The sequence below is a fragment of the Chelonia mydas genome, chromosome 11, assembly GCF_015237465.2.
Source record: "Chelonia mydas isolate rCheMyd1 chromosome 11, rCheMyd1.pri.v2, whole genome shotgun sequence".
NCBI lineage: Eukaryota > Metazoa > Chordata > Testudines > Cheloniidae > Chelonia > Chelonia mydas.
The window spans coordinates 30,533,896-30,544,647 of record NC_051251.2 but is presented as its reverse complement, the minus strand read 5'-3'; the positions used below and the strand labels follow the sequence as shown (position 1 = coordinate 30,544,647).

General features: G+C 39.5%; 1 long non-coding RNA gene across 1 annotated transcript; it reads right to left on the bottom strand.

The window, feature by feature from the left end:
• Positions 1–695: 695 nt before the first annotated feature.
• LOC119567402 lies at positions 696–9,302 on the bottom strand. The gene is made up of 2 exons (XR_005227400.1): positions 5,183–9,302; positions 696–2,545 (listed from the first exon to the last, which is right to left on the bottom strand). It is a non-coding gene; the product is annotated as an uncharacterized LOC119567402 (long non-coding RNA).
• Between the last annotated feature and the right edge of the window lie 1,450 nt (positions 9,303–10,752).

Genomic DNA, 10,752 nt, shown 5'->3' with positions numbered 1-10,752 from the left:
CCCATTTTTCTTCATGCTCAAGACGCTGTCTTGTCTTTCAGTGTTTGCATTCTGATTGCTTCTGCTGTAGCTGCATCTGGGGCAGGTGAAGGGAGAGACCCTGCTTTCTGGTAACTGTCCATGAGCAACTCTCTCATTTTCTGATCTGAAATGTCCCCTTTAAGGGCTATTTTTCTTTCTTTACATAATTGTTAAATCTTCTTTGTGGCACAATCCACATATGACTGTGATTCACCCACTCTTTAACCACCAAACGCTCAATATCAAATTTCAAATTTAATTAGCGTGGGGTTCAACTCCAAAACCCAGTTGACTTATGGTAATATGTATCCTACAGACTACACCAAATGTGACTGGGTGCCTGGATGGGCCACACTGAAAATGCCACGCTCAGGGAAGACTGCAAGAAGTAGAGCAGACAATCCCCCAAAACTGGTGGTTTATTCTATAATTAGAGTCACCAAACCAGTAACAAAAGAGCTTCTGCAGTGCCACACTGGTTAACCAGAAGCCAAACACGGTCCCCTTTATGCATTCTAGCCATTGGCTCCCATCCAGGCAACCCAATTTAATATAGTGAGCGGTTATTGAAAACCCATTTCGCCATATGTGAAATTCTTTCTAATCAAAAGGATCAGACACTTACCCCCAGGTCAATAGGTATCTCAGATCTTATCCAAATATCACACCGTCAGCCAATCCTTAGTAAAGATTTATTAATAAAATAAAATGAGTTATAAATGGTTAATAGATCATATACATACAAATGATTGCAAAGTTCTTATATCAGGTTTATAGCAATGATGGAATAGACTGCTGGCTTGTAAAGTCTTCAGGTAACTTCCGAAAGATCGGAAGATCCTCAGTCCAAAATTCAAGATGCTCTTTTTAGTTGTAAATCCACAGTCCAGAGAATTAGAGGAGGAAAGAGGCACCCTGGAGACGTCTTGGGTGTCTTTTTTTATATCCTCTGCCATGTGCATGGAAATTTACTGTCCCAAATAAAGCCCATGGTCCCGGTACATGGAAAGTTACTGGCCCAAGTTGGAGTCCAGAGTCACATAATCATATCACATACCCCAATGCGGTTTTCTGAATCTCAGGGGGTGACCATTGGCTCTTCACTATCTGAGGCATCCACAGGACGAGCTATCTGGATGGGATGAGTTTCTTCAATGGCCAATGTGAAAATGGAGCATTCTTGTTATGCTACTAACACATAGCTGTCTAGCCCTAATGTAAATTCTATCAGGGAGGAGGGGAGTGACCCAGGAATACAACACATGTTTAAGATACAAGTACATAACCAATATTCATAAATATGATACATGCACATAAACAAGACAATTATACTTAGCAAATCTTAACTTTTCCATTAATACCTTACATGGCATACTTTGTACAAGATTTGCTGTAATTGTATAACAGTGGTAGCAACAATTATACAAATGCTCATCTTTAATGATACAGCATCACACACACACACACTACTATCATTCTAATTCAGTCAAACTACACTAGACAACTTGATTGGCAGCACCATTTTTGTTTTAAAGGCAAATATCCTCGTGACAAGTTCAGATTTAATGTACATTCAGGAATCATCTGTCAAATATTTTCTAGACTTATATAGGAATGACATTGGTGAGGAGAGGGAATTAGCACTGTTTTAGAGCTGTAAATATCTCCAAATTTTACAGGGTGTTCCTTTGACAGAAACCCTGATACACATGATGAGAGACAAAGCAGGATCAAAGTGACAGGCTATTGTAAACTAACGGTCAGGAAATGTCTATGGAAGCAGCATTTCCCACCATAATATTCAGTTAGTGGTTGAAAAGGTTAACATCTTTCTAAACAGCCTAGTTAACTATCCACAAGAGAGGACCTTCCCCTGTCCATGGCAAATTAGATATAAGCAAATTAATTATTGGTGGTTCACAGTTACTGATGCTAAAAGAGTCAATGTCAGAGTGTTTAGGATGGTAAATTTCCATGGATACAGAGGCCATATTTTGAACTTTCAGTTTTTACATGATTTGGAAGAGACTCTGGTCTCCTATGCACACGCACTTCATCTATGCCACAGGATCCACTCCTTTGTTCCTGACCTTTTGGAACCAAATTCTATGTGTACAGGGGGTAAGAGGTAACTCCTGTCAAGTGACACCTCCAAGGTCAAAATCGAGTGTCTACACGGGTGAATCAGAGTTTAAGACCAGAATGGACTATCAGATCATCTAGTCTGTCACAGGCCACCATCATCATCTAGCCACCTGCATATTAAACCCAATAACCGAAAATAAACCAAAGTATTAGAGGAGAGGAAAAGGAAGAAGGCAAGAATGTTAGGAATAATCTACCTTTCAGTTACCATTGTCATTGAGATAGAATTACCTGCTTCTTTGAATGTCAGAATGAGAGACTGTATGGTAGCAAACTCTCCTTTCTCTTAGCTTTTGACCTCTTGCAGTTTATTTCTCAGTGTGGTGCTGTTCTACACCATTGACATTCTTTCTGAGATGGATTTGAAAACTTCTTTTTTCTATTAAAAAAGTAGGAATTTTTAATTTGGAAATAAAATGAAAAAGTTTTAATCTACAGCCACGCCAAAAAAAGTAAACAAAAAAGAACAATTTTTTAATTAAGTTCAGAGGGTAGCAGCTTGGTTTATTGGTATATATTTTCATTTTATTTCTCATTCATATCTCTAGCTCCCAGCTGCAGAGTGGCTTGTAGCTAGTACAGTATTGCACTGATTTACAATTCCTTTTCTGACTTTTAAAAGAGTATTAAAGCTCACGATATTATTTATTTAAACAGGAAGAAAAACTCTTAAGGCCTGTTCCTACTGCCATTGAAGTCCATGATAAATTTGCTACTGACTTCAATGGGATCAAAACAGTTACATAATGTATAGTTAATTATATTATTAGAGTACTTTATAACATGATTTACATTTTAAATAGCTATTTTACTTACAGTGAGGGGACTGAAACAATCTGCTCTAAGACCCCTGCCCCTTGATATTACATGCCCAGTGATAGAAGACAATCTGCATTGCAATAGAAAGAATCCACAGCAGTAAGTTAGGGGGGGTCAATTATAGTTTTACACTTGACGTTATCTACTTTTGATGTGTTTATGTTAAAACCTTGATATTTCAATAACTTTGTTTCATTTCATTTGCTTTTTCTAATGGCTATTGACTTTTGCCATTGTAACAATCTGTGTCAGGCTCAAGGACCGGTCAACGCTGGCAAACAAATGTGCTCTAAAAGCTCTTGGAGTTATCTTTATTCTCATTTTTCTGATGAAGAATCACTCTGAAATATGATTTTGAAACCAATTAATAAGTTGGAGGAGAAATCCAAATCACTGAGCCCAGAAAGGGTTACAGTCATGCAAGCCCTGAAACTGAAAGTTTCCAGTAGCCTTGTGGCAGCAAAATACATGCTTTGTGTATTCCTCTTCAGTGAGAGACTTTGGCATTTCAATGGAGGAAGTGAGAGGAGGGTCCAAAAAAGGCAAGGGTAAACTTGTGAGAGTCAGAGCAATATCCCAACTGAAAATAAGAGTGCCTGACAACAAGACATCCATACATCATTTCTTAAATGTATCAGTACAGAACTGCTATTATTGTTAAAAATAATCTAGAATATATATGCTGCCTGCTTCTTCATTGCTAGAAGATGAAGTAATGCCAGATAATACTAAAGCTTTGCACCTCAGTTGTAACTTTCATTCCAGAACCTCAATGTTCTTTACAAACATTAATTAATTCCATCTCACAGTGTCCCTCTGAGGTATAAATACACCTGTTTAAGATGGATAAACTGTGCCAGAGAGAGGAAAGTGTGCCAACATCACACAGTGAATCAGTGGCAGTCTCTCAAAATGAACCTCAGAATTGTGACTCAGTTTCCTCTAATCATTATATTACACTCCTGTTATAGCATGATGGATAGTCAGTGTGGCTCCATTTCATGGTGGTTTCTGAAACTAAGAACATGGTATACTTTTAATGCAACTCACATCCATTAGTTAAACTGTCATTGTAGAATTAATTCAGAGTCACGGATCCTAAGGCCAGAAGGCCACCACATCATCTAGTCTGACCTCCTGTATGTCATAGGCCACCAACACCATCCAGCACTCACATGAAACACAATAACCAAAATTAGACCAAAGTATCATAGTCCACGGGAGACTAAACTATTAAGTGCCCCAGGCAGAGAATAGGAGGGACGAAGAACCCCCTTTTTCTATTGCAACCAGCAGAGCTGGTAGAATAACTGGCACTTTGAAAGATAAGTGTGTTTATCTAGTGGGAAAGATGTTGTTTCAGGGACATTGGGTCCTATTTGCAAATTGTTTTACAAAGATTGTACCTGGCAGGCACTCAGAGAAATAGATGGACATAAAAGCTTCCAAATATTGCGTACTGTCTGTTCAAAGTGAGAGGCTACAAGCCAGAGGAAAGGAATCATGTGAACACAAGTATCAAACAGAACTGTAGCTCAGTGCTATGCTCCTTGTGAAAGGCCAAAGCTCCAGAGGTTTAAGTTCATTGTTTCCAAGCTGTTTTTAAGAAGAGAGACTTCTCAGTTTTGTTTCCCTCCCAGTAGGATAAGTATAGTTTGCTGTAGGGAATAACTATGGCTGGACTAGAGATGGCATGGAGTATTGTGGAGACTCAGATTTAACATTCCTGCCAGTTATATTAACCAGGAAGAGACTATGCTGAACCCATAACCACTATGCTTTTGCACTCCCTTCTACCTCCGGTCACATCACGGTAGATCTCAGCATTTGTTCTTGATTTATTGTGTCTCATTCTCTGAAATTAATGTAGAATGCCCAAGATGACCCATCTGGCTTCAGAGTGGTTTCAAAATACGTTTTTGTATGTATGCGATCATGTAATTAAAAGCTACATCAGAATGCACATGCACAATGAGGCCAATTTATGGTAGTGTAATCAACCTTAATTCTTGCATATCCTAACTTTTGAGTACTTGATTTTGCAATCTTAATTGTGTGTGTGTGTGTGTGTGTGTGTGTGTGTGTGTGTGTGTGTGTGTGTGTGTGTGTGTGTGTGTGTGTGAGAGAGAGAGAGAGAAAGAATTCTCCTAGTTTTTTAAAAGCAATCAAACAGAAATACCATCATGTAGACACCTACTTGGGTCATCAGCTGAGCTGGAATCTTTAGATCCACTACACAGGGACACAGAGTGCATGGTAGCACTAGTGGATGGTCCACACAGAGGATGACAAGCATTAGAGGCAGATGGGACATTTTGCCAGTGGGTTTCCCAGATATCTGCTGACAGAAGAGGAATGGTGAGACCCAGGAAAACTGGAGAGGAGGGTACCAAATAGGCATAGACACTTCTGCCCTACTCCCCACAACCTGTCTGAGTCCTTTTTCCCACCCATCTTTGTTCTATTCCTATTCTCTACTCCTCAGGCTTTTCATCCCAGTCCTAGTCTCCATACTCCCCATCACAGTCTTCTCACCCAGTCAGTCCTAGTCCCCTCCCCACCCCCCACAGCTCATCATCTGATGTCTCTGTACCCCATCCTGGCATCCAGTTATCTCCCACCACCTATGCCCATGTTCTTTGTCCACACTAGCTCCCAGTCCCAATTTCCCTCTCCAGGATCCTTGTCCATTCTCAGTGTTCCTGGCCACTCTCCCCAGCTTTGTCCCAGATACCCAGTGGTCTTTTCTCAGCCAGTCACAGCTCTTCCCACCACCAGCCTCCTTGGCTTTTTCATCAGATCTGTCTCCCTTCCTTCTTTCCCCCCGTCATACTGGTTCTCAGTCTCCCCTGGCTCCTCATCTGATCTGTCTCCCACTCCCAGTAACTGTCTCCCAGTGCCTCCCTGCCATTTCTTTCCCCGGCCTCCTTGACTAGTCAGTCACAGATTCCCTCTGCCAGCTCCCAGTCCTTGTTTCCTTCTCCCCCAACCAGCCTTAAGTCCCAGTTCCCTCCTCCCTGCCTCCCTCTCCACCTCCAGTCTCCTTGTCCCAATCTACTCACCCAGCCCACACCCATGGCACGTCCAGCTCCTGTCCCCTCTACCTCTGAAGCAAGCAGCTTCCTCCTCCACATTGCCTCAGGGAGTGGTGGGGAGGAGGGTCATTCAAAGTACAGAAGAGAGTCTCCTTGCTCTCAGTTCAGGTGAACAGACCCAGAACAGCTCATAGCAGTCCAGAGCTGCAATTGCAGGGAAAGTCCTGCCATGTGCACACCCAGTGTGGAATTTGTGGGGTATTTAACTGGTGAAAGAACAGAAAGCTGAAATTTTCCAAAGAAGTTAAGCCTAAAGCAGAAACCCAGCATGGAAAATTTCAGACCAAAGCGTTAAAGATTGGAACATTATAAGAAACTGAAAAATAGGGTCTTACAATGGGAAGTGTCAGGCAATCTTGATAACAGGCAGTGCCAACAGCTGCATATATAATCTAGTATCTCTGCACATGTACCAGGGATAAGATATGACCAAAGAATGAAGTGACAGGCTGTAAACATTTAAAGCTCCTAACTAACAAGAAGGGAGAGGGATTATTTAGGATGGTACCAACGTGTCTCCCCAGAAGTAAAGGGGAAAATTCTAGTGGAGTATCAGAAAAATCTTCCCAGCTATGAGAACTGTTAAATTGTGCAAGAGTCTCCAAGGGAAGTGGCAGAAGCTTCATCAGTTAACACATTGAAAACTAGTCCAGAAAAAAACACTAGAAAAAGTCCTGTATGGAAAAATCCTACATGGCAGGGAAATGACACAATGGACCAATACTTCTTTCCCAGTTCTAGGATTCGATCTGTGGTTCTATTGCCACCAGACAAAAGAAAATAGACAAAGTAAGGTTCATCTGTTTCGAACACAAACATTCTCAGAGCTGTGCACATGCATAAATAAATCACATGGCATGTAATCTTCATCAGCAAATCAGAATCAGTCTTATGGCTTAGCTATGCTGTAAATATGTAATTAGTGGGAGAAAGTGCACAAAACACTGGGCAGTGGTAAAGCACAATTCATTTCCACTAGTGAGGGAATGACCCATAATAATTCACAAGAGACAGAGTAAGATATGAAGGTCACTCACTTATGCATGGAAATAAATTATATTATACTATCAACTAAGTTTCTTCAGCCAGTCATAAAGCAGAATACTGCTAAGTAATTTACTCGCAAATGACGGTTATAAAACGCTCACACTCTAACAAATCACATTATACCACACCACCCACACCACCAAGTCATACCCACAGGTGATTAACGTTAAAAACGATCTGACCCACAGACTTTAGCAGCTCTTAACTAACCAGCTTTATACATGGTCCCACCCATTCTCTGTTAATGGCACAGCCCCATAGACTGTTCTTGCTAATTTTAAGTCCCTTTCTTGTATACCTCATTGCAAATCACAAGCAAACTCATAATAAAAGAAAGGTAAACATTATCAACTATTGACTATAGCAACAGATTGCATTTTAAATATACTGCTGAGAAGCGATCTGGTTACTTCTAAGGCAAAAGAATAGTGCTGATTAGTTTGTCACTTTTCTTGGCAATCTCATCATTCCTGTTGGGAACATGAACAGCGATGTCCTGGTGAGACATCAAATTATCACAGTCCCAATCTGCAGTCGACATGCATTGTGCAAAAAGGAATATTAAGCTAGGGCCTGATTCTGTAACCCTGATAAATTTAAATTATTTTCAACCATGGAGTCCACCAGTGGTAGTCAGTACTAAGCACAATACTTCAAGAAAAGTGATGCTAGGTGTTAATCTTGAAAAAAAATTTTATCTAACCCAACTTCCCAGCCTAAAGTGTTTTTTTCCCCCTGGATAATACACTGGTTGGGGCAGTACTCTTCATGAAAGAGTAATAACCAGGGGCCAATACACTCCCTGCCCATACACAAAATGATAGATTTGGAAAAATCCTTTAGTTCTCTGCATACTAATCCAACAACCATCACTGTGGGATCCGAGCATCCCCTTCACAAATGTTTTACTGATCTCCGAGTCTGAGGGTATTGTCTACACTGAAATCAGGGTCTGTGACTGGAGATATGTCTGTGGTGGCTTTAATCTAGCTAGCTTGGGTATCGAAGCTATGAAGCTGTCCAAGTAGCTATCCAAGTTGAAGCTCATGCTGCCAATGTTTCATTGCTCTGGTACTTGAACTAGCTAAACTGAAGCTAGCTCGGATAGGTCTACACAAGCTGCAATCACACCTGATGACTACAATGTAGACATACCCTGATATGCAGTCCTTGCACCCATATTAGCAACTTTGTGGTGCTTTACAAGACACAACTGGAATATGTATATTGATATTAAAAGTCCCAGATAAAACTTCCTTTGTGGGCTCTCTCCCTGTGAGTGGAGGGAAACTTCTTCCCCATAAAATGCTCTCTCTGGTTGTGAGGGTCAATTATCACTGACAATTTTTTTCTGAGGAAAACGAGCACAGCCACGTGTTGAAATAATAATTTCTGCTTCATTAAAGAGCAAACATTTATTATTCTGAGAAGCAATGTGTTGATATATAGGAGAATGTAAAACTTTGTCATCTTTAACATGTAAATATATGAGAGAGTGTCATACATGTACCATACATATATTTTTAAATAGAATATGATGCTAAGCAAAATGAACAAGTGTGAAAATAACAGGGCAGAAACTAGAGCAAGGTCACATGAGGGGAGGAAGGGAAGAAGCTGTCTACAGAATAATAGGTTTTAAATTGGAGGTCTCTACTTAAAACCCACAGGAAATAAAAAAATGGCCAAAAAGCAGAAAATTGCACAATTGTTATATTACTTAAAAAGACAATCTCATTTCTCTTTCAGAAATTGCTGCATTTTTTTGGAAGATGCCTTTGACAATAGATGTCAGCACTTAGGGTCCACTGCTCAATAAGAGTGGTCAAGGATCCAGAATTTTATGTAACTGAAAATGTTTCCGTGAGTGTTCTGTGAAATGTCATAATTTCATGAAGTTGGATTCTATTTGAATTGGAAACAACTAACATTTAACTTAGAAATACAAGTTGAAACAATAAAATGCCCTTCAGGATTGTTTTTCCAGGTTTTAATTTTAAAAAAATTATTCAAGGACAAATCACTTAATTCCCTTATTCCTGTTTTATATTTGTATCTATCTCTCTATATAGAGACAGACAGAGACAGACAGACATTAGGACTATCAATTAATCACAATTAACTCACACGATTAACTCAAAAAAATTAATCGCAATTAATCGCACTTATAACACTAGAATACCAATTGAAATTTATTAAATATTTTTGGATGTTTTTCTACATTTTCAATATTGATTTCAATTACAACACAGACTACAAAGTGAAGAGTGCTCACTTTATATTACTATTTTTATTACAAATATATGCACTGTAAAAATGATAAACAAAAGAAATAGTATTTTTCAGTTGACCTCATACAAGTACTGAAGTGCAATCTCTTTATCATGAAAGTGTAACTTACAAATGTAGATTTTTTGGTTATATAACTGCACTCAAAAACAAAACAGTGTAAAACTTTAGAGCCTACAAGTCCACTCAGTCCTACTACTTATTCTGCCAATTGTGAAGACAAACAAGTTTGTTTACATTGATGGGAGATACTGCTGCCTGCTTCTTATTTACAAGGTCACCTGAAAGTGAGAACATGCGTTGGCATGCCAGTTGTGTAGCCAGCGTTGCAAGGTATTTACATGCCAGATATGCTAAACATTCATATGCCCCTTCATGATTCAGCCACCATTCCAGGGGACATGCTTCCATGCTGATGATGCTCATTAAAAAAATAAGGCATCGACTAAATTTGTGACCGTACTCCTTGGGGCGGGGGGGAGAATTGTATGTCTCCTGCTCTGTTTTACTTGCATTCTGCATACATTTCATGTTATAGCAGTCTTGGATGATGATCCAGCACATGTTCATTTTAAGAACACTTTCACAACAGATTTGACAAAACGCAAATAAGGCACCAATGTGAAATTTCTAAAAATAGCTACAGCACTCGACCCAAGGTTTAAGAATTGGAAGTGACGTCCGATATGTGAGAGGGATGAGGTGTAGAGCATGCTTTTAGAAGTCTTAAAAGAGCAACATTCTGATGAGGAAACTACAGAACCCAAACCACCAAAAAAGAAAATCAACCTTCTGCTTGTGGCATCTGACTCAGATAATGAAAATGAACCGGCGTCAGTCGTTATCAAGCAGAACCCATCAGCAGCATGCATGCATGTCCTCTGGAAAGGTGGTTGAAGCATGCAGTGATATATGAATCTTTAGTGCATCTGGCATATAAATATCTTGCGACGCCAGCTACAACAGTGCTATGCAAACACCTGTTCTCACTTTCAGGTGACATTGCAAACAAGAAGCAGGCAGCATTATCTCCTGTAAACTGTAACTAACCTTCTTTGAGTGATTGGCTGACCAAGAAGTAGGACTGAGTGGACTTGTGGGCTCTAAAGTTTTACATTGTTTTATTTTTGAATGCAGGGGTTTTTGTACATAATTCTACACTGATAAGTTCAACTTTCATGATAAAGAGATTGCATTACAGTAATTGTATGAGGTGAATTGAAAAATACATTTTTTTTATTTTTTACAGTGCAAATATTTGTAACCAAAAATATAAAGTGAGCACTGTACACTTTGTATTCTGTGTTGTAACTGAAATTAATATATTTTAAAATGT